We start from the raw sequence: 25,041 nt of genomic DNA, 5'->3' as shown, positions 1-25,041 counted from the left end.
GTGCAAGAGTAGGGAAAGTGTTGGATAACGTAGGGGTAACAATTACTATTCCCACTCCAGCAAGTGCAACAGTAGGGAAAGTGTGGGATAGTTAAGGGGAATAATTTACTATTCCCACTCCAGGGATTGCAACAGTATGGAATGTGTTGGATAGCGGAGGGGAATAATTTCCTATTCCCACTCCAGGGATAGCAATCGTAGGGAAAGTGTTGGATAGCGTAAGGGTAAAAATTACTATTCCCACTCCAGGGAGTGCAACAGTAGGGAAAGTGTTGGATAGCATAGGGAATAAAATGTACTATTCCCACTCCAGAGAATGCCACAGTAAGGAAAGTGTTGGATAGCGGAGGAGATCAAATTAATCTTGCCACTCCAGTGAGTGCAACAGTAGGGAAAGTGTTGGATAGCGAACGGGATAAAATTACTATTCCCACTCCAGGGAGTGCAACAGTAGGGAAAGTGTTGGATAGTGGAGGGGTAAAAATTACTATTCCCACTCCAGCAAGTGCAACAGTAGGGAAAGTGTTGGATAGCGGAGGGGAATAATTTACTATTCCAACTCCAGCAAGTGCAACAGTAGGGAATGTGTTGGATAGCGGAGGGGAATAATTTACTATTCCCACTCCAGCAAATTAATTAGCATTAATTAACAAACAATGAATTAATTACAAATAATTTACCTCCCACCATATTCCCCTATAAATGACACCACCGATGTCGTAAAACATGACACAAATAACATAATTAATTAACAATTAATTACTCAATTAATAACAATTACCAAGCAAATAAAAAAATAAAAATTAATTCACACCATTAACACTATAAAACAATGTTAAATACATATTATATAAAAAAATATTAAAAAATGTATTAATATCAAATTACTTCCCACTCTACTCCCCTATCAACCCACAACCTGCTACAAAAAAATGACACAATTAACACAATTGACAATTAATTAATAAACATTAATAACCAATTAATAACTCATTAATAATACATCATTTCCTACAGTTAACATTATAAAATATTAAATACATAAATATTATTAAATACAAAATTTTAAATAATTAATTATAATTAAATTACTTCCAACCCTACTCCCTTATAAACCCACAACCCACTCCTAAAAAAAGGACACAATTAACATAATTAACAATTAATTATCAATTAATTATTAATAATTAACATCCAATTAATAACTAATTAATAATACATGAATTACCACAATTAACGACATGAAATATTAAATACATAAATAATAAAGAATATTAATCAATCATAATTAAATTACTACCCACCCTATTTCCCTATAAACCCACAACCCGCTACAGAACTAAATCGCAAAATTAAAAAAAATTAATAACGTCTAAAAATTATTAATAAATGTATTATTATTAAATTACTTCCCACCCTATTCCCCTATAAACCCACAGCCCGCTACAGAACTAAAACGCAAAATTTACATTAAAAAAAGAAATAATAACTTCTAAAAATGTAACACATATATTAAAAAACAAATGCAATAATTACACAAAAAAATAGAACACATACATTTAAAATACACACTAAAATACATAACACTAACTAAAACAACAATATCTTTAACAACGATATTTTTGCAAACGATATTAATGACTTTGATATTTTTAAAAACAATATTACTTACCTTAAACTTGATATTCTTGACAACGATATTCTGAAAGTCAATATTTTTGGATTATGATATTTCGCACTCGAAATAAGTGCAAGTCGACATTTACAACTCGATATTATGTCTGTTTACCACTTACAGCTCAGGCATGCATTGACACCTGCAATTCGTTCTCTGAAAGGGTTGCCGGAGTTCCATCCATTGGAGGTGTGTCTGCTGATGGGAGACTTGGGGGCGCACAAAATCCGGCAGGTCTACCAAACCTTAGTCACACATAACTATACGACGTTAAATGCAACGTGACTGATGTGGGAGACAGATATTTCAGATTTGACAGACAATGACTGGACGGAGACGCTGACAAGCTCGCGGGGCACAGCCTTCGCGACACAATATCGACTAATTCAATTCAAATATGTTCATAAAATTTACTACACATGTGCCTCGCTCTTGCGCATGGGAACAATACCGTCCCCCACCTGCCTCCGCTGCAATGATGAGGAAGGGACCTTATTTCACCGTGTGGAGCTGCAGAGCTCTCCAGCCATACTGGCAAAAAGTGGCCGCCTGCCTAGAGAGGGTCTTATCCTGGCCCCTCACTCCTGAGCCCAAATTAGTCTTACTACATAGTACAGACAGGATTGGGGGGAATCATTATAAACAGCACCTCCTATTTCTGGGTCTCTTACTAGCCAAAAGGGACATAGCCCAACTATGGAAAGGGCCTGCACCGCCATCACTTTGTGCTTGGAAATGCTTCATGGACAGTTGCATGGGAGCGGAAATTGCCGTGTTCAAGACACAAGGCAGCCCACAGAAACACAGGAAGGTCTGGTCCCGCTGGGCAGAATACAGAGGCATTTTTCTACCCCCAAACAACCGATAGACCCTTAATACACCAGTATATGTACACATTAGCTGCGGACCTCATGTGCGCAATAGACTAGACCCCATAAGAGAATGTGCAAGAATTCCCCGGGGTAGTGGAACGAAATGTACTGTCTGTGCCACGGTTCTTATTTTGTTCATTTGTGTCCTTTCCAAATTCATGTCAATGATTACTATGCTGGTACCTGGAAGTTTTTGATTTCTACCTACCTTTTTGTGATTGGCTCCGGCCGCTATGTACCACGAAATCAAATAAAAGATGTTTTAAAATACAAAAAAAACAATTTGAGAATGACCTTCAATAAGAATATAAAAATTCCTCAAATTTGGGGCACGTCCAAGAGGCAGCTAACTGAATGTTTCCTCTGTAAGCTCTGCGACTCTGTTAACAATCAAAGAGAAATATTCCCAACAAAGCTGCTAGTTGGTGAATCAGAACAACAGCATGAAACAGTAAGAATTGGAGTTTCTAGGAAAAAAGCAAAGTGAATGAAGTATATGCCAGCTCTCATGGAGCATGGGGAGCTTGACCAAAGGAGCATCTCGTGTCCCAGCAGCTTCTTTCTTGAGGGTGATGTAGCAGAATTGAGCACTAAGGAGAAGGTGAACAAATGAGCTGCGATTGGCCAGTGTAGGAACTTTAATTACTTATAGACCTAAGTCCAGAAGATGGGTGAACAAAAATAGCCAGCCCACACTATGGGGCCGATTGCGATCCATGTCGGAAAGCACTCCAACCGAGTTGGATCCGGAGTATTTTCCGACCGAGCCGGACCCCTACAGTCGGACTCGATTCGGTCGGACTCACATAGAAGTCAATGGGAGCCAGTTGTACGACGCGTACATGTGCTCCCATTGACTGAATGGGTACGTCTCGAACAAGTGCACCCCCTACAGTGAGTACGCGTCAGTGCCATCCACGCCGTGCATGCCTGTGTGGGGGAGACCCATGCGTCTCCCCCTATGTGCGAGTTGTACGGCTGCGGGTGTCGGGGGGTCCGACTCTGGGAGCTTTTGCGAGCCGGACACTCCGGCTCGCACAGGTTGTCCGACGCGTGCATCGTACTGGCTCGGTCGTGAATCGCATCCATTGCATGCTACGGTTAGCTTACAACCGAGACGTAAGGAGCGGTTCGGACCCGGAAATGACTCGGTCGGTGAATTTCATGTAGCTCACATCGTGTGGGGGAGACCCATGCGTCTCCCCCTGTGTGCGAGTTGTACGGCTGCGGGTGTCGGGGGGTCCGACTCTGGGAGCTTTTGCGAGCCGGACACTCCGGCTCGCACAGGTTGTCCGACGCGTGCATCGTACTGGCTCGGTCGTGAATCGCATCCATTGCATGCTACGGTTAGCTTACAACCGAGACGTAAGGAGCGGTTCGGACCCGGAAATGACTCGGTCGGTGAACTTCATGTAGCTCACATCGTACTGGCTCGCTCGTACAGCTGTATGAGTCGGGCGGAAAACACGCGTACGGCTCGTAGTTTTTCCGGCCGGATCGCGTTCGGTGGCCTTCCGACTCGGATCGGAATCGGCCCCTATAAGTGAGCACCACAGTCACCTGAGTTGATCAATCCTTTTGGCAGGCGCGCAAGCTTGGATTCCTGCGCCACAGAGCAGGCGTCATGTGGTAGCCAGTAACTGGGTTGACGAACTGGCTGTTCCATGCTAAATAAAGGGTACACCGGGTGAAGGGAAGGGAACACACACACAGAAATGTGCCACTACTCATCACATTAATGAGAGTAGCACACAGAGTAATAGACAACTGCTAAGATTCAATGCGAAACAGCTGATCTAGAGAGGGATCAAACTGCATCCTGCTCTTTCTTTTTTTTATCTGATAGCACATGAAAAGGCCCCGGACAGTCTCTCATGCTCTGCTGAAGTGGGCACTACAGGTAAAATTGCCACACCCTCTCTGTCTACCCTCCAGCAACCACAAATCCCATGGATTTGAGACATTCAGAACAGAGACCAATCAGACCGTGACCATATGCTCTGAGCCCCTCTGATGGGATGACTACTATACACCTCCACCTGTCTGCACAGATCCACAAGGGCAGAGATTCTGTTTTGATTATAATTTTGCGTTGGAGGTGATAAAACATGTACCCCTGTGTGTTCACTGTCTGCATCAATGAAGACCAGTGAGGGCTTATAAATCACACTCTACTTTTAATGGGGTACATTTTGGCTGCATTGGTCGTGATGTTCCATAGGAGAAAACACACATGCTTCAAGGGGGTCAAAACATGTCAAGGGTACTGGCAAAAAACTAAAACCTGGAAAAGACAAACAGGCACAGACTTCCACCCAGCGCAGGGTTTTCTGTCCTCAGGTTTTGACTTTACCTTGTGTATTGATAGCTACCTTGCATAATATGGGTTGTGGTGGGAGGGTTGCCAGATACCATGCTCTAAGTTAGGGTTCCAAGATACCAACTGCTGTGTGAGGGTTCAGGGAAACCATGCTTTTGACGTTTAGTGTGCTGAGAGATAACCTCTGCTGGAAGGATTGACAGATACCCTCTGCTATGTAGTGAGACTATAGAAGTAGCCTGTGCTGTACAGGATTAAAAGATACCAAGGGGCCGATTCCGATAGCCAGTCGGACAGCTGTCCGTAGCCTTACCGTGCGACCAACACGTACCCGGAGCCGGTTCGTCCTGTAGAATAAGTACGAAGGGCATAACTGCCAAAAACACGACCGACACTTAGGCTGTGAATCAAGCTCCATTCTCCGTCCGAGCCGTAACTCCTAACGATGACCCGAGTCGCCCGGAAGCAGTATCCATAGCAGTTTCCGCATGACAAGTACGATGCGTACTTCCTACGCGCCGGACGGGTCGTCATGTATGGCACGTCACAGCATCCGGAAAACAAGCATATCAGCTACGATTCGCGCCACAACTCAATACACGGCTACGAGACGGACCAGCTTGCAGCGGGTACGAGATGGAGCAACAAGCAGCGCGTACGACACAAACACATCATGAATCCCATCGCGCAGGTCATACCAGTACTCTACATCTATGACCAGATCAGGAACCGACGCCGACGGCGCAGGCGGTAAGTCAGACACCTACCTAAACAAACGACACGTACCCACAAAATGGCACACACACACAGGGGATCCACATCCTGGCCACTAACAACAGCCCACCATAGGGGTTGCATGGCCAGCACCACTAACACCCCCACCCATAGGGCTCATGTTGCCCATCACTCCTGACACCCCCACCCATAGGGACTATGTTGCCCATCACCCCTGCCACCCACACCCATAGGGCTTATGTTGCCCATTACCCCTGCCACCCCCACCCACATGGCTGATGTTGCCCATCACCCCTGCCACCCCCACTCACAGGGGACCTGTTGCCCATCACCCCTGCCACCCCCACCCATAGGGCTTATGTTGCCCATCACTACTGCCACCCCCACCCATATGGCTGATGTTGCCCATCACCTCTGCCACCCCCACACATAGGGCTGATGTTGCCCATCACTCCTGCCACCCCCACCCATATGGCTGATGTTGCCCATCACCCCTGCCACCCCCACTCACAGGGGACCTGTTGCCCATCACTACTGCCACCCCCATACATAGGGCTGATGCTGCCCATCACTCCTGACACCCCCACCCATAGGGACTATGTTGCCCATCACCCCTGCCACCCACACCCATAGGGTTTATGTGGCCTATCACTACTGCCACCCCCACGCTTGGGGCTTATGTTGCCCATCACTACAGCCAACCTCACCCCCACCCATAGGGCTGATGTTGCCTATCACTCCTGACACCCCCACCCATAGGGACGATGTTGCCCATCACCCCTGCCACCGCCACCCATAGGGCTTATGTTGCCCATCACCCCTGCCACCCCCACCCATATGGCTGATGTTGCCCATCACCCCTGCCACCCCACTCACAGGGGACCTGTTGCCCATCACCCCTGCCACCCCCACCCATAGGGCTGATGTTGCCCATCACCCCTGCCACCCCCACTCACAGGGGACCTGTTGCCCATCACTACAGCCACCCCCCCACATAGGGCTGATGTTGCCCATCACTCCTGCCACCCCCACCCATATGGCTGATGTTGGCCATCACCCCTGCCACCCCCACTCACAGGGGACCTGTTGCCCATCACCCCTGCCACCCCCACCCATAGGGCTCATGTTGCCCATCACTACTGCCACCCCCACACATAGGGCTGATGTTGCCCATCACTCCTGACACCCCCACCCATAGGGAATATGTTGCCCATCACCCCTGCCACCCACACCCATAGGGCTTATGTTGCCCATCACTCCTGCCACCCCCACCCATATGGCTGATGTTGGCCATCACCCCTGCCACCCCCACTCACAGGGGACCTGTTGCCCATCACCCCTGCCACCCCCACCCATAGGGCTCATGTTGCCCATCACTACTGCCACCCCCACACATAGGGCTGATGTTGCCCATCACTCCTGACACCCCCACCCATAGGGAATATGTTGCCCATCACCCCTGCCACCCACACCCATAGGGCTTATGTTGCCCATCACTACTGCCACCCCCAGGCATGGGGCTTATGTTGCCCATCACTACAGCCACCCCCACCCATAGGGCTGATGTTGCCCATCACTCCTGACACCCCCACCCATAGGGACTATGTTGCCCATCACCCCTGCCACCCCCCACCCATAGGATGGGTGATGCGCAACACATCCAGCATACTCCAACATCAGGTATGTCTGCAAAATACATCCCCCCTAAAATCATGTCAACAGTGTGTAGTCTGTGACAAATGTAACAACAACAAAAGAGCGTGACGCAATCAAAAGATCGGATGTACCATAGTACACCATGTGCTTGGAAAAAGGTGTGAAGGAAACAGAATCAATCTGATGAAAAAATAAAACCCTCACTCACCAACATAGTTGGTGACATGCTTCATCATGGGGTTTTAGCCAGAGTAGCCTTATGCAACTCTGGTGTGCTTCGACGCTTCAAATTAAGGCGGAGCAATAATTTCAGACTAAAGTGAAGTGAAGTGATAAGTGTGAAAAAAGTGGAAAGGATTTATTAAAAAAACCATGTGTCGTACACCAAAACACTTTAATAGTGACGAGACAGGAATATGTTAAAAGCTGTGAAGGATAATTACTACTGACATTAATTTGGTCAGATGTATCCTATGAGTGGTCAAGCGGTCGACATGTTTCAGCTTATAAGATGTTTATTCACTAAGCTTTCATCAGGACCTAATTATACAACAGAAAAAAGCACCTTGGCGGTATAGGCTCGCTAAGGCCTACCCTAACCTCAGGTGCAGAGAACCGATAGACTCACGGTTCCAGTGGAGGTCTCCCACAGTTCTGGAAACAGACCTCGTATTTCTGAAAAAAATGGATTTCATTAAGGAGACACATAATAGTTGCCTTATATTCATCAGATATACACGAAGCCAAGCCTAAGAGACCGAATCAGTCCCCACGTTATTAACATAGTCTGTATAAACTTGTAGCCATATTCTGTGTTACAATCAGAACAAGAAGATCAATAGAATTACCAAACTTTGTAAACATGCCAAAATCCATATAATCAAACAATATATGGATAGAGTATTCCCACACTTAGGTCGATACTCTGGCCAAACGAGATTCTTAGTATTGATAGAGATCACATATATCGTAGACACTGTTAAAAATGCTTAACAACTTCAAAGAAGGAAAGCAAAATTTTAAATGATAAAAACGCTGGCAGCTTACGTATAAAAGAGTGGGTGTGCGCTCCTTGGGCAAGAGGCGGATTGCGGGACTACAGAACAGCTGTGGCAACAGAAGGAGAAATGCGGGGTAAGCGTTAGATATAGCATTACACCGTCCCTTGCACAGATTGTTTGCCACAATATTCTGTATAGTATAATTTTGAGGGATCGCATTCAGTGGGAGGATAGTACTTACATCATCCAAGTCCACAGCCAGCAGTCTGCACCTAAAAGGTCCGCCGAGCCCGGAGGTAAAGGCGTAATGACGGGCTCGTGATTAAATGCAGATAGTGAGCCGCTGCCGACCCGGAAGTGAATGTATCAGTCTTTCCCAACACGTCTCTGAGCTTGAGACAGAAAAGAAGGACTATATGAATGCAATCTACTGAAAACGCTAGAGCGCTAAAGGCTCCTTTCAACCTAAAACTTTATTCAACTCAAAAGCGCCGTGCAGCGGCAACTCGATATTTTAAATCCGACTGCCGACTACCATCTATTTCCCAAAGCGATTACGGAGATTCAGTTGTTTAGTAAATTCATTGCCCCAGGGACTCTGCAAAATCTTGGGTTTCGTGACGAATCAAAACCATATTTAGCCTGATCTATATAGTGGGGATGATCAGACTCATCCACAGAATTTACAATGTGCAAAATACCACAGATGATCAAAGACCCAAAGTGGCCATAATAAAGAGTAGTTCCATAGGTCAAAAAGGGGGGGATAACACCACTGTAATGAACCTGGATATTTAATTTGAAGGCTCTTGTTTTAGCGTCTTAACACTGTGCCCCAGGGAATATTGTCGTCAAGTCCTGACAGATGTGTAGACAACCTATAGACCCAGCGTTGTTCTTTTTCGAACAATGAAGTTGATTTCACCTGTTCGATAATGGTCCAGTGTAGATCGTCTGCAGTGTGATTCTGACGCAGGAAGTGCTCAGTCAATTTGGTTGCACTTCTTTTGCATCGGACAGTACTCCGGTGTTCACCGATCCGTAATTTAATCTTTCTTGTAGTCATGCCCACATATTTTAGATTACATGGGCATGTAATAAGATAGATCACATCTGCAGTATTGCAGTTCGTGTGGCTGCGTTGAATCCAAGTTTTTCCGATTTCCAAAGATAAGGTCTTTGTGGGAGACGTGAGATGACAGATGCTGCAGGACCCACAGGGGTAATGCCCAAGAACAGGTGGCAAACCCCAGGTGTCTAAAACTGAAACAGTAGTCGGTATGTTACAAGTTCTCGGTCTCGTGTGAACTAGTGAGTCCTTAATACTCCTAGCCTTCCTGTAAGAGAATAGGGGTTTGTCCCACTTGATACTGTTACTTTCCAAAATACGCCAATGTTTCTTAATCGATTTAGAGATTGCATTGGACGCAGTATTAAAAGTAGTAACACACGTTAGTGGAATCTCAGTGAGCTGTCTAGGAGAATCTTGTAGAAGGATCTCTCTAGGTTGGTTTCTTGCTCGTTTACAGCTCTTATTCAAGATGGTGTCAGGATAGCCTCTCTGTTTCAATTTACACGTAAGGTCTTTTGATTGTCTACGAAAATCATCCACATGGCTACAGTTGCGTCTGATTCGCAAATACTGGCCATAAGGGAGGTTTTCGCGTAGTGGCCGAGGATGAAAACTGGAAAAGGCCAAGAGATTATTTTTGGCTGTCGGTTTGTAATGAGTTTTAGTCACAAGAGTTCCCTCAACTTTGGTCACAGTTACGTCCAGAAAAATCATTTCATAGTTATGGTAGGTATGAGTGAACAAAAGGTGGGGATCACAAGTGTTGATCCATGTCAAAAATTCAAGTAAAACAATCTCCGGACCCTCCCAGATTATAAAAATATCATCAATATACCTCTTCCAATAGGAGAGGTAAAGGAAAAAGGGGTTATCCTGACTCAGAATGAATTTGTGTTCAAAATTTGAAACATAAAGCCCTGCCACACTGGGCGCAAAAGTGCTGCCCATCGAAGTACCGGTGGACTGTAGGTACAGGGCACCTTGATATTCAAAAAAGTTTTTCTTAAGTGCCAAGGTGGCACAATCAATGATGAAACCCTTCGGGGTCTGAAAGGACCAGGTAATGGAGCTTCCCCAATGACCTTGATGGTATCATCCTGGGGAATGCTCGTGTAAAGGCTCTCAATATCAAGAAAGACAAGGATGGTATTGTTATGATCCACTCTCAGATCTTGTAAGGAAGCCAAAAAACTTTTGGTGTCTCTGAGATATGTGGGGGTATCCTGGATTATAGGTTTCAAAAAGAAGTCACAAAAAATCGAGAGAGGTTCCAAAAGGGAGCCTATGCCCGATTCAATTGGGCGGCCCGGAGGTGGAGATTTATTTTTGTGGATCTTCGGCAGTGTGTAGAAGTATGGAATCACACCTTTTCCTTTCGTCATGAAATCTGCTTCATGCTTACTAATGAATCCACTGCTTTCAGCATGTTCAACAAGATTACATATTGTGATTTTCAATTCTGAAGAGGGGTCGGTAGCGAGAGGAGTGTAGTTCTTCCGATTGTCCAGAAGACGTCTGCATTCTGAATCATAATCTCCAACATTCTGAATGACAATACCTCCCCCCTTGTCAGCTGGTTTTATCACAATAGATGGATTGGTTTGTAATGATTGGAGAGCTTGAAATTCAAGGGCACTCATGTTTTTATAGGCTCCTTGGTCTTGAAACGCTTCTACATCATTGAAAACAGCTTGTTCAAATGCAATGATCCCCGCTGGAACCAAGTGTGGGGAGGTGTAAATGTAGATTTTAGACGTAAAGTTGTGTCACTAAGATGCTCTGCAGGGACATCTGATTTATTGTTCTCAAAGAAAAATTTTAATTTCAATTTTCTGAAAAAATCAGATAATTCACAGTGTAATCGGAAGCGATCCAGCCGTGCAGTGGGCACAAAGCCTAGTCCTTTCTCGAGTACTTCACTTTCTGCCTGTGTCAAAATGTGTGAAGAAAGATTCAGGACTAAACTCTCTGGTTGCTGGTTCCTGCTTTTCTGCGTGTGTTGTGCCCTGCCCTTAAAGTGTCCGGATGAAGAGATGGGCAGAGACTCATTTCTCATGCTTGGGATGCATGCCAGCAACACACACTATGATGTACTCATGTCCTGATGGGCAATGCCACAATGGGGTGCATGGTGCACACTTGAACACAATGCAGACTCACTCATAGCAAGTTAAATGCCATGGCACTGGGATGCCCTGAAAGTCAGTCAACACTGTCTCCTGTCACAGGGGCAGGGCATCCAGACAACAACAATATGCACTGACTCACAATCCTAGCTCAGGGGTAAAGCGAACTCTGCAGATGACCGGTGCACATGCCCATCCCATGCAAACAACATATCCAGGACCCAGAAGACCCCACATCATGCAAATCATACATATGAGTCTCAGCAAACACAAATCCCTGTACATTAACACATCACAGTCTGCCATGCATGTAACCCAGCTGCATTAAGGACACAGTTGCATACACCATTATGCGGTGTCAGATGATCACACACCTATATGTCACACAGGTCTTGTCTCTCACAGTCACTTCGCAGATGTCATGCTGACCCTCTGAATCATGGACACCCCAGTTGTACGTAACAACAAGCCACACCCTAATGACACAGAGGCAGACACCTGAGGGCACATGTCACTAAGCACAACCTGCAATTTCATACACAGGAGTGGGATTACAGAGTGTTTCTAAATGCCCTTGAGGGGGCATGACTGGCCAGGACTACGTGAAACAGTGATTGGCCATGGACAGTAATCAGGTGGCTAAGCAAGTGTGACATACTTGATACACATACTCCTGAGGCCCGAAAATTGGAGTCCCCTGTTGCATGGGTTTGTTTGGAATACTCCAGCCACATGTTACGAGTCAGACCAGCAATTGGTACACATCTCAAGGGCACACACAGATCACATGTCCGATCTCAGACATTGTGTTAACAATTGACCCACCCATGAAACACACAACAGATTCACGGGAACTGATGCTGACCGGTACCTGAAGCATAGCTGACTGCAGGGACACAGTGCCCTAGTGACACAAGCAACAGACTGGAGGGGCCACACCTGTGGAACAGATGAGGAGGGTGCCTCACACAATTGAGGTACCTGAGTTTTGGACTACAAGACCTACGTAATGTGGAAGTGTGACCAGGACAAAAGACTGCTATTTGCATGTCAGACATAGTACACAGATCAGACATGGACTCACCCCCTTCTTGCTGCTGTCTGGCCTTCAGCTGCCTATCCAGGTCCGGGAAGACCACCGCCGGGATACGGAGCATGTGGGGAGTCAGGGTCCGTGTCCACCCCTCTTGCATGGAGGTGACAGCTTCAGCTGTACTCTAGCTATCCTCCGGGTCCAGCCCCGAAGGTCCTGCCACCTCTTCTGGCAGCTGCGGATCCGGCGTTTGCAGACCCCCACAGAACGAACAGCCCGGGCGATGGTCAGCCAGATCTCCTGCTTCTGGTGGGCATCAACCTGTGAGGAGGACAAAGTGAAAAGTAAATTAACACACATGCCCCAGATTTGTGCAGCACACATTTGGATATACATGTCATCATCACAAAGGGAAAAAAAATACACAGGTAGTGCAACCATGGGGAAGGAAAAATCACCTTCAAGTCTGACATGTTAACAATGCCTGGATAGTTTAAGCTTGCAATAATGCACTTTAGCAGCAGGAAAACTATTCATTACATGTACCTACACACTTTGGGGGATGAAAGTAGTCAGTGAGAATGCTTGCCACTGGTGTACACACTGCTAGTACTGCTAGTCAGACGACATGCATAATTAGGAAGACAGTGGACTGCACACTCACCTGCTCCCCTGGTTTCCCATAGAGCTTTCTGTACTCTGGAAGGACCCCGTCCAGCAGGGCCTGGTTCTCCTCCTCAGTGAAGGCTGGGGCCCTCTCCAGAGTACGTGCCATAGCAGGAGCCAGAGGATGCATAGACAGCAGCAGTGATAGCAGGGATGTGGTCCACTAGCATGTAGTGCAGGCAAGCGAGCTCCCTGTGGGCCAACCAGCCTTATATCTGTGCTGCAGAGGCAGACTCTGTGCCATGTGTCCCAAGTGATAGGTCCAACACGGTTGCATTCTATGAATCTGGCCAATCCATTTAAAAGAACAACTCGTACACGCCTTCCGCATCGTTGAAATCTTCACCTTCATGGAACACTTGAAATTGCAACATTGTTGTAGGCATCCAACTGATTTTCCAGTGCACAACTCGTACAAGTTTTGAATCCGAATCCGTCTCCATGACAGTCCAGAGCCAATGGGTGCGGCCGGCTCGTTCAACTGACTGTACAACGCGTATTTTGAATATACACATGCACCCGTCTCCATACGATTCAATGGCCAAGGCGTACGCCTGTCTCGGCCCATGCCTGTCCGACGCGTATGCATGATAGTCACCCGCGTCGTACCTCATTGCATTCAATGACAAAACGTACGCACGGCTCGGACTTGACCCGTGCAATGCGTACGCATTGTCACCCGCGTCGGACCTCATTGCATTCAATGACAAAGCATACGCACGGCTCGGACATGACCCGTGCAATGCGTACGCATTATTACCCGCGTCGGACCTCATTGCATTCAATGACAAAGCGTACGCAGGGCTCGGACATGACCCGTGCAATGCGTACGCAGTGTCACCTGCGTCGGACCTCATTAGTGTGACTATTATACGGATGCAACACACATATACTGGCCAAGGACACCTGTGCACACCTGCCACACTACAGCATTGGCCACACAGTGTCTCATGGCATGTAAGGCTGCATTCCCTGGGTGTTTGGGGGGGCCACATCTCGGTTTTTGGCTGGCACTTTGTGCAGCCACTCCCAGGCTGTGCATGTGTACATGGGGGCAGAATCATTTGTGTGTTGTGCACATTACCACTGTGATGTGCAATTGGACAGTAATGGGCATGAGTCACGGCCACAGTGCCAGGTTGGATATGTTTAGGACAGGTCACATACACCCTGAGTCCTGGGGGTGATGGCATGTACGTCACAGTGAGACCTGTAGCCACAATACTGATGTGCACCCACAGTCTGTGTGCATGTTGTGTCTCAGATGTGTCTGATCACATCCATGTGGTATATGCATTAACCTTGATGGGGTGTGTGTCTAAGAGACGTACATGTAAGACCGGCAGGAACAACAGTGGCCACCACCTGTGGGACTTACGCTTGCCTTGTGGTGTGTACGTGCTACGCCATGTCCATTGCTGTGTTGATGTGGCAATACAGGGAGCCTGGGTTTCTGCATGGCAAAGATCTGTGATGCCTGGGAGACATGAAGCCTCAATTGTCACTGTGGTGTGTTCTTGGAACATTGCAGCAGCACATAGGTTGGGTGACACATCCAGCTGATTGACCATTGCACTACATGGGACTCATGTGGACATGTGGAATTGAGATGTGAGGTGGTGGTCTTGTAGGTGACATATGTGTCCATGACCAACAGCACACACCTCAGTACATTGTGTAATGTCATGAACTAGCATGTGATAGTGATCGTGGTCATGGCCACATGGGTGAATGAACTGACAATCTTCCTTTGTGCATCTCTGTACTGCAGGGCACCAGCTGTCCATCATCCGTTTCCAGACCTTGCAACCATGCAGGAACGCGACTGCATCAGACGGTACCGCTTCACCAGGCCACTGATTGCGGAGTTGGCAGAGCAGTTGCCGCCACATCTGCTACCTAGCCGGACATACCCTACAGCACTGACCCCAGTGGTGAAGGTGATGGCAGCCGTGCACTTCTTTGCTACTGGTACCTTCCAGTACACTGTGGCTACTGCTGGTGGGATGTCGCAAACAATGTTTAGTCATGTGCTACGCGATGTCTTGGAGGGGATGTTGCAATTCCTCGACCTGTATATCAAGTTCCCGAGCCCAGCTGAACGCCCTGAAATAAAGGATGCCTTTTATACACTGGGGAGGATGCCGAACGTCATCGGATCTATTGATGGGACACATGTTGCCCTGATACCACCACAGGCACATGAGCAGACATACCGGAACAGGAAGCACTACCATTCGATCAATGCTCTGGTGGTCTGTCTTGCTGACATATCGCTCACACATGTGTGTGCATGGTTCCCTGGTTCTGCGCACGATGCCTACATTATGAGGAGTAGTCGCATTGCAACGCTGATGTCACAGATGCCAGCTCAGCATGCCTGGCTTGTTGGTGTGTACTTACTGTTTCTCATTGTGTGTGTTTGTCAATGTTATATTCCGCACTCCTACAAAACTCAGCTACTTGTTCATTTTTGTGTGTGTAGGTGACTCCGGATACCCCAACATGCCGTGGTTGCTGACACCCCTCAGGAACCCTGTGACACCAGCCGAGCTGCGCTACAATGAGGCACATAGTCGGAGCAGGAGGGTGATTGAGCGGACATCCGGCCTCCTGAAAAGCCGCTTTCGCTGCCTGGACAAGACCGGAGGGGCCCTCCCATATGAGCCTACAAAGGTGTGCAAAATAATCCTTGTCTGCTGCATGCTACACAACATGGCGGTGCGGAAGGAGGTGCCTCTCATCCAGGATGACGATGACGACGACCAACGTCCGGCACCTGTGGAGGATCCGGGCCTGGGGCAAGATGCCAGTGATGATGAAGATGATTGTGACGTCCGCTCCCAGCTCATCAACAACTTCTTCACCTGAATGTGAGTTTCCAGGGTTGTTATGTGAATGTATGGAGGTAGCCTGGAATGTGTTGTGCCAGCTCTGTTGCTGTCTGAGTGTGTCTGTGTGCCACTTGACTGGATGCGTGCTGTGATGTGTCCATTCAGGTGGTGTGTACTCCCCAATAGGGTAGTACTGCTAACTAGTGTTTGTGTAGGTGTCTTGCAACATGTTTTGTGCATGTGTATTGCATTTCTCTCCTGTTTTTCTGTACTTTTGACTGTATCTTGGCTGTCCTTCCCAGGGTACTTTGCCTGTTGTGTGGTCAACACTGACCCCTAACACCCAGAAGCCAACACCAGTGTGGAAGTTGACAATTCCCATTAACTGATGTACCACACATCCCTGGACTTCCATTCTCCAACACATTGGGAGCGTGTGTCCACTGTTACGTAGAATTACCGTGCAACTAGTGTGGAATAAACGTGTTGCTGATGTGTAATGAACCTGTGCTATGCTTTGTTATGTGCGTTGTCTGTCTTCCCACATCTGAGTGACATCTGCTTACCTCATCTGTGGACTTGTTACCACTGACTGGGCTTGGTGTTGTGTCTGTGCATGCCAATGTGTTTCAGGTCAACGTCATTGTGTGGGATGAGTAACATGGCCATGGTGAGTATGTTTTGTGTTGCCATAGTGGTGTGTCTCCCTCACATGTGTCAAATCCCCATGACTCACCTTATGTTGGTCACATTGTTGCAGTATTTGGCATGCACTGTGTTGTGTAGCAGATCGACATCTCCCTGAACATGACAAGTTGGAATCACAACAGAGGCAAGTATGGTGTACTGGTGAGTTTATTTACAAACATGTGTGAGGGAAGTGCACAGGATGGTGGGTGCTGTGCAGTGGTTTGGGAATCCAAAGTTCACATTGGAGTTGGAAGTGCTGGTAGATGAAATGTCCGGAGTAAAGTCCACAGTCATCTGATACATTGGCCCAACATGAACCCTCCATGTCATGTGGGCGAGTTGTGTGCGATTGGACAAGGTGAACGGGTTGCGCAAAGAAGAACATTGTCCAGAACAGGTTTAGAGGACCTGGGGGATGTGCTGGGACATCTGCCTCTCACATGTCCTTCTTCGGACGACCCCTCTTCTTCCGGGGGGGGGGGATCCTCATGTGCAGGCCTCTGCAGTGCAGGGGACTCTCCGCCAGAGTCCTCCTCCCTCCCTGTGGTGCTGGCAGATGGTGTTGCGACAGATGTTGTGGGCACACAGTGGGGTGTGGACAGATTGGTGTTGATCTGGCGGAGGCATTGTAGTATGTCCTGATGCACAGCAGTGATGTCATCCCACTTGGCCTCCATGCGGGCATGGTGGGCGACCTGCTTGTGTTGCATGTCCTTGAGGATCCCCACTACCTGGCCAAATCCTCCGGTGCTATCTTGGTACACATCTAAGATGAGTGCCATGTGGGGGTCATCATGCAGTCCAGACCCCTCTGCAAGGCGCGCCCTGTGCCTCCCACCCCTCCCAGCACCCCTCTCCACACGGGCAGGACCAGCAGCGGCACACACAGGTGACACTGGGACCCCTTGGGTGGTGTTGCTGGTGGTGTTGGCTGTAGCTTCCGGGGGGTCCTGTGTCCCTGTGCTGTGGGTGTTGATTGTCCTTGGTCTGTCCATGTTGGCGGGGGTATCCTGTCGGTGTCCAGATGCTGGAGGCGTGGGTACAGGGGGGGGCAGATGTTGATGCTGCTGGTGCTGCATGATGGCTCACACCGGAGGGGCGAGGTTGGTCGTTGTCATCCGAAGAGGACAGTGAGAGAGTCAGACCAGAGAGCTCAGTGTCCACCAGAGTCTGGGACTGGGTTTCCTCATCATTTGGTGCTGGGTGCCCAGCACCACCTGTGTTTGGAAGAGACACACAATGTGACTTATGTTTCTACATGCATCGTTGGTTCACAAACATGACATTGTTACTTTTCAAACAGATGCCTGCCTGTACACTGCTTTTTCCCAGCTTGTCACGGACAGAGTTTGATATTGTTGTTGGCCATTTCCCAGCATGGCCTTGTGCTCCCCACAACAGAGCCCAGTGTCAGACATCTTGTCAGTCCCTTCCCACTCCCTGTGAGGCAAGTATGGTTCAGTTTGGTCTTTCTGGGCCATGTGGGTGGGTGTAGGTTGTCTGTGACTGCGACTCCCATCATACTCTTGGCTACACCCCCCTTCCCAGCATGCCCATACTTCCTTCCTCTTGACTCTGCTTCCCTGTGAGGGGGTGTGACAGCAATGGCAAGATGGCTGACTGTGAAATCCTGGTGTTTGTTTGGCTACAAGTCCCAAGTGAGCCCTTGGGCTTCACACAGCTGCACCCAGTACGGGGTATCTTTTGATGATATTTCAATGAGGTGTGTGTCAATGCATTGTACCCGGTGAGTTGTGTGGAGTTTGTGTTGGGGGGGGTCTCCCCATGCTGATAAGTATGGTCAGGGCTGTCAGTCCTCCTTCCCATCATGAAATGTGCTTCCATTGTAGGGCGTTCAAGTTGTCTTTCAGGATGTCAGCCAGTGGTGTCCTGCTTCTGATTTGCACACAACCTCGAGCAGGGCCTTGTGCTTCCCACAGCAGGACCCAGTGTCAGCCATCTTGTTAGTCATTTTCCACTCCCTGTGATGTGGGCATGTTTCTAAGAGGTCTTGATGGGCCAATGAGGAGGGGGAGCATTATCTGTGACTACAGGCCCCATCATGCTTTTGGCTACACTCACTTCACCTGCATCCCCACTATTCCTTCCTGATAGTCAGCAGCACTGTGAGGTGGTGTGTTTGTGGTGTCAAACTGTCTGGCAGGGTGTATTTGGCTTAGTGCCACTGGCTTGCTCTATTTGTTTGTAGGTTGGTGCATGTCATGACACAGTTCCCAGTCACTCTGAGATGGCAGGTATTGTGTTTGTGTGACTGGCATACACATCTTGGGTTGATTATCTATTGGTTAGTGTAGCTTTGCTTGCGGTGCATGGTTTCACTGTCCCCTTGTCACACAATCTTGGGTATGTTGTTTCTGTACTCACCAGGCGATGGGATGTCTGTTAGGCCATGGACGCTCTATGGTGGTAGGATGTCCCGCACCTTCTCCTCCCAGGTCCTGAAGTAGACTGGTTTGGCAGGAGGGCCATCGCCGGTGCACTGACTCAGGGCATGATCTTTTTCTATGAGTTTCTTGACCCTCCTGCGCACATCATACCACCTGTTCTGGATGTCGTCCTTTGTGCGCCTTGCTGGTGCTTGGGCGTTCACCTTGTCCACAATCCTCACCCACATCTTGGTTTTCTGTGAGATGGGGGTCCTTTGGACCAATGTACCAAACAAATGTGGCTCTACTCTGATGATCATGTCTACCAGCACTTCTAACTCACTATCTGTGAACTTTTGATTCTTCTTTGGAGGCATGGTGATGGGTGGTGGTGGTGAGGGATGTGTGTGTGAGGGTGCAAGTGATGGTGGGTTGGTGTTGGTTTTGCTGGGTGTATGTGTGTGTGCTTTAGTATGAGGTGCTGATGGTGTGTGAGTTGTGTGATGGGTGAGTTGTGAGTGTGTCTGTGATTGCTGTGTACTGGTGTTTGCTGCTGGCTGTTTCTCCTGTTTGCAAGGGATGATGGTAGTGATTGTAGTCCTTTATATAGTTGGAGTGGTGGGTGTGTCTTTGTCACATGTTTTTTAGTTGGTATTTATTGGCTTTGTCATTGCTTGTTTGGTCCTTTTTTTGTCTTTTTTCCTTTGTGTTTTGTAGGCATGAAGGAGACGTTCATGTGACGGAAACGGATGCTGCTGTTGTCTCGTGCGGGCTTCTCCGCCTCGTTCACGCTGCCTGTCTTCTGTGTTTGGTACGCGTCGTTCGCGGCGGTCTCTATTGCTTATGTGCCGGGTTGTCTGTGCGTGTCGGTCATGCGGCTTGTTCTCTGTGCGAGTCGGTCTGGTTTTGAACGCATTGCATCGTACTGCGCAAATCGTACGCCGCGGGTACGGGTCGGTCGGCTTCATTCCGGGTTCGTGTTGGTCGGTGATATTCTCGTTAGTTTTGCGGCCGGATCACTATTTTCCCTACGGCTCGGTCGTACGGCTTGTATTCCGTAAGTGCCTGTTGTAATTCACACGCGTTGCATCGTACTGCACAGGTCGTACGGCGCTGGTCCGTGTCGGTCGGTGTTCGGTCCGGATCCGTGTCGGTCGGTTCGTTTTGCGGCCGGAATCGGAATTGGCCCCCAAGAGGGCTGAAAGCAACTGTGTGATGTGGAGTAAGGGGTAAGCAATATCTAATGCTCTATGGGCAAAAATAAACACGGCACTTAATGGGATGAGATAAAGCTCTGCTCTGTATGAGTTAGGAAATGCCCTGTGCTCTGTTGAGAAAGATTTGATTATTTTCTTGTCTAGCTTTTCCTTAAGGCTTGAAACCTATATATATATGTTTTAATTCTTTTTATTAACCAGAAAAAAAAGGCTTCAGAAAACATTAGAGTATACATAGAGTGAGTTTGGCAGACAGAGATACAAAATACTACCACAATTCAACCCTCCCACTAGCCCTCCAACTCCACCCATCTAATATAGTTCACAATCAATCAACAGTAGTCTTGAACATACCTGTGGACCATTACGAAACATGGGACTGCCCGGTTCTGTAACCCACCCAGGCCCCCCATATCTTCTTCCATTTGCGTGGGCATCCCCCACTCTGACATACTGCCTGCTCAGCCCGTTGGCACCAATCTAAATTATTTTCCCAGGAATCCACCATTGAGACTACACTGGAGCCCCGTGCACGGGCGACGTTATGTTTTGCCACCACCCCACATCCGATTCCCATGCCGCCTGCAAGGGTCCCACACAGTCAGGTGTATTGTTAATTAGTTTTTTGTTGGTGAGGGAAACTGCCTTATCAATCATTGGGTCAAGGAGAAGTCTGTCCTCAAGTGGTGTATACTCCGGTATAGAGTCCCCTTCCTTCAGGTGGTGGTGAAGAGCGTGTTGCAACTGTAAATATCGGAAGTGTTCAGTCATACCCATTTGAAACCTTCAAATGTTATCATTTTCCCTTTTATCCATACGTCCCCCAGGAGATCAATGTTGAAACCTATATTTAACCATGTGTGACTGGTTGTTCTGCTCTGTGGCTAAAAGATACTTTGTGGTTGTGGATTTTTATTTTGTTGGTTGCCCTTTTCAGAGAATGGAAGTGTTGTTCTATTAATAAGTGTTTGCAAGAAGGATGTTTTGCTATTTTGTTGGTTTGTCTTGTGCTTGCTCTTGTGTTAGGGTATATGGTGTGTTTTGCACTTATTGTTTTTGTGAAAAAACAAAAAAATTTTTTTGCTAGGTGATGTGAGCATCCGTGTTTGTGATAATCTTTTGCAGTGTCCATTTGGAATGATGGACTGGTAGCGTTGGATATGAACTCCCAATGGGGTTCAGTTGTAAGGGGAAGTTGAAGGGAAGGCTTAGTAGCTCCTAGTATGACATGGAACCTGTCTAATTGTGTTTGTTATTAGAACCTAATAACACAATGCTGTTCTATATTTCTGTATGGAGTGAAAGTTGTTAAATGTCACTCCACCTAGTGTCACACATGATTTCTGCGCTTAGGGAATGCACATACAATATGAAAACATTCTAACCAAAGAACTTGGTGACTGCTTTGAAAATGCCTACAGTAAGAATAGCAGAGCAAAATATGTGATGACTATATTCTAGCAACTGTTAAATAAGATGCACACTTACCACAACCACTTGTACTCAGATGTGAATTGGAAATCTATATGTAACTCTGTATGTAAATCTGAGTGGTGTGCTCCTATTGAGATTCTTCATGCACACATTCTCCGGGTTTTAGCCCTCCCAGTGGACCACCAAAATCACCAAAACCCTCATTAATAGTAGGGCAATGCCAGCATTAAAAGTCAGCTTAAGACCCTGCCTCTAAGATTTCTGCACCAATCGTGAAAAATAATCTTAAACAAGTACCAACACAATCTTTGAACATCCGGAGTTTAAAAACCCCTGTTAAATCTGTTAAACACATGACTCTCCTTCATCGGGATATGAATGTGAGGCAGCTCCACCTAAAAGTGTTTGACACAAGTTGTTCCAATTCCATACTGTTTCAATTCCATACAACCGTATAAACATTATGTTTCCACCTGCTTGCAACCAAAAGTTATCACATATTAAATGTAATAAGTTAATCCAGTGTTATCTCATGGGAGAGGTAAGCATTGCAGGATTGAAAACCGAATATAGGGGTTTTTCACTACCAGGCAGGTAAAACTTAAAAGTACATGTCCAACTTTTTAAATACAATGCACCTTGCCCTATGGGCTGTTTAGGGCCTACCCTAGGGGTGAAATATGGATTAAAAAGGAAAGTTTAGTCCTGGCAAAAGGTTTATTTGCCAGGTTGAAATTGCAGTTTAAAATTACCCACCAAGGCTGCAATGGCAGGCATGAGATGTTTTGAAGGGCTACTTAAGTGGGTGATACAATGAGTGCTGCAGGCCCACTAGTAGCATTTAACTTACAGGCCCTAGGTACATGTAGTACCACTTTACTAGGGACTAACAAGTAAATTAAATGTGCCAATTGGCTGTAAGCCTATTGTACCATTTTTAGAGGAGTGAGCACAAGCATGTTAATACTGGTTTGAACTGGTAAAGTGTGCAGAGTCCTGCAACCGAAAATAAATTCAGCAAACAGGACGAGGAAAGACAGAAAGTTTGGGCCAAAACCACACCAAGGATGTCAGGTTTAAAAGTAAATTATAGATAACCATCAACGAAACTCCTAAGTAGCCTGCTTTATCTGAAGGAGGTTGCAAGAGTGCCAATTTCCGCTTGTCAATGTAGAGACAGTGGGCTCGTTTCACAAAAGTAATCTGAGACAAAATCCTAACTTCATGACTTTTGGTTTTCACAAAAGGCATTTAGGAGTAGTAAAGTTAGGATTCCTAACTTTATTACTCCTAAACTCAGACAAAATCCTAACTTTACAACTTTCGGTATTCACAAAAGGCATTTAGGAGTAGTAAAGTTAGGATTCCTAAATGCCTTTTGTGAATACTGAAAGTTGTAAAGTTAGGCATAAACGGTATTTAGGAGCAGTAACGTTTAGGAGTCTTACACCCAAGATCAGCAAAATTCCCTTTATGGGACTCATTTGGATAATGACTGTGACCCAGGTGATGAGTTATCTCAGCCATACCAGGATGACAGTTGGTATCTGGACTTACAGGAAGCTTGTGGCCTTGATACCTTTCCAGAGACAGGTCTTTTTTCTCCCCCTGGACCAGCTACAGAGAAATCCGCTTCCACGCCATGGTGGACCGTAGGGCAGCCAAAGTTGTTAGCCTCCAGCTCCCCACCTTGGAGGTTAAGATGAATGTTTTGACTCAGGTCCTTCAACCAGGTCAGACATCTGTATATCTCCTTCTTCTTTTCAACAAAAGGTTGATGGACCTCTTATTTTGGGGGCTTAGGCCAAACTGTGCTGTGGCCCACTGGTCACTTGACAAATTGCAAGGTGCCATTGCCCTGCTTCATGTGACACAGCTTTTCTTTCGCAGCATTCCTCACTAGAAAACATAGTGGTGCAGGCTTCCACCAGTCACTCTAATTCAAACACTTTTCTGACCACTCCTCATGATAGGTAATCTAAGCAAGTAGAATCATTTGGCCAAGATATCTATTCTTCTACCTGCTTGGTCCTCTGCTCTGTTAACACTGACTGTTTGTTGGGACGCTACTCACATGCTCTTTGCCATTTGGGATTCGGTGGCACAAGTATTCCCTGGTGTGCATGAAGACCTTCATCATGTGCTCTCTCAGACAATTCAAAATAATGATGATCCAAGCAAGTTCACCGTCCGTTGGGGCTTGGACAGCACTGGTTCCATTGGGCAGGCCCTAGGCACCAGCTTTGCCATTTGCTGCCATGCGTGGCTGTGATCGACTGGGTTCTCAAGCGATGTCCAGTCCTCACTGATGGACAAGCCCTTTGATGGAACTCACCTATTCTGGGGCAAAGCTGATTCCTCTATCAAGTGTTTTGAGGAGAGCAGGGCTACAGCTCGGTCTCTGACATTTCCGTCCCACCTCGCCAACCACAACAGTTTCAGCACTCATTTACAAGCTTTGGCCAAGGCATCCCTTACTGCCAGCCTGTCCGTCTCCTACAGGGAACCCAGCAGTTTCTTGATTGAGGCTGAGGTGCCCACTACCCCAGTGGCCAAGTTCAGCGTGCTACCCTGCCTACCGCCCCACTCCCAACAGTTCCACCTGCAAAACCCCTTTAGCATGCCCTTGCGAGGACCCAGCCGCCCATTAGGCAGGCAGAATCCACCAATTCTTACCAGTGATCACATTGGATAGGTGGGTCCTACTTATTGTTTGCAGAGGATACAACATACAATTTCTTTCTTCCCCGCCTCCCCTTCCATCGTCCCCTCAACAACTGACGGAGCACCATCTCTCCATTTTGGAGCTGGAAGTGCAAGCCCTTCTGAGCAAAGGAGCTGTCAAGAGAGTGTGAGCGCCATAAGTAAGATGTGGTTGTTATTCCTGCAATTTTCTAGTGGCCAAGAAAGACGGAGGTCTTCGGCCTCTTCTAGACCTCCGTCCTCTCAACGCTTTTCTCTGAAGGGAGATATTCAAAATGCTCATCCTGGTCCAGGTCTAGTCTGCCCTCGACTCAGGAGACTGGATGGTGGTGACCTGCTGGATGCCTATTTCCATATACCATCCTGCTGGCCCATCGGCTCTGCCTGAGGTTGGTGGTGTGACAGAAGCATTTTCAGTTTGCTGTGCTTCTCTTTGGTCTCATCAGCACCCCTCGGTGTTCCCTAAAGTGATTGCAGTGGTGGCAGCACACCTTCGGAGGTCATGGGTGTGGAGTTTTCCCTTGGTGGCTGGTGACATTTGAAAGTGGTGAGGCGTAAAATTAATGGTGGCGCACAACGCAGCGAGCGAGCGAGCCCAAATGACCTAAGGAGGGTTCGGG

The 25,041-nt window shown here is 47.3% G+C and overlaps 1 protein-coding gene across 1 annotated transcript in view; it reads left to right on the top strand.

The window, feature by feature from the left end:
* SUGCT (succinyl-CoA:glutarate-CoA transferase) overlaps positions 1-25,041 on the top strand; it is a 3,154,468-nt gene that overhangs the window by 598,023 nt on the left and 2,531,404 nt on the right. The gene's annotated exons all lie outside the window — the stretch shown is intronic.

The sequence above is a fragment of the Triturus cristatus genome, chromosome 5_2 (genome assembly GCF_964204655.1).
Source record: "Triturus cristatus chromosome 5_2, aTriCri1.1, whole genome shotgun sequence".
Classification (NCBI taxonomy): Eukaryota; Metazoa; Chordata; class Amphibia; order Caudata; family Salamandridae; genus Triturus; species Triturus cristatus.
This window is presented reverse-complemented; position numbering and strand designations above follow the sequence as displayed.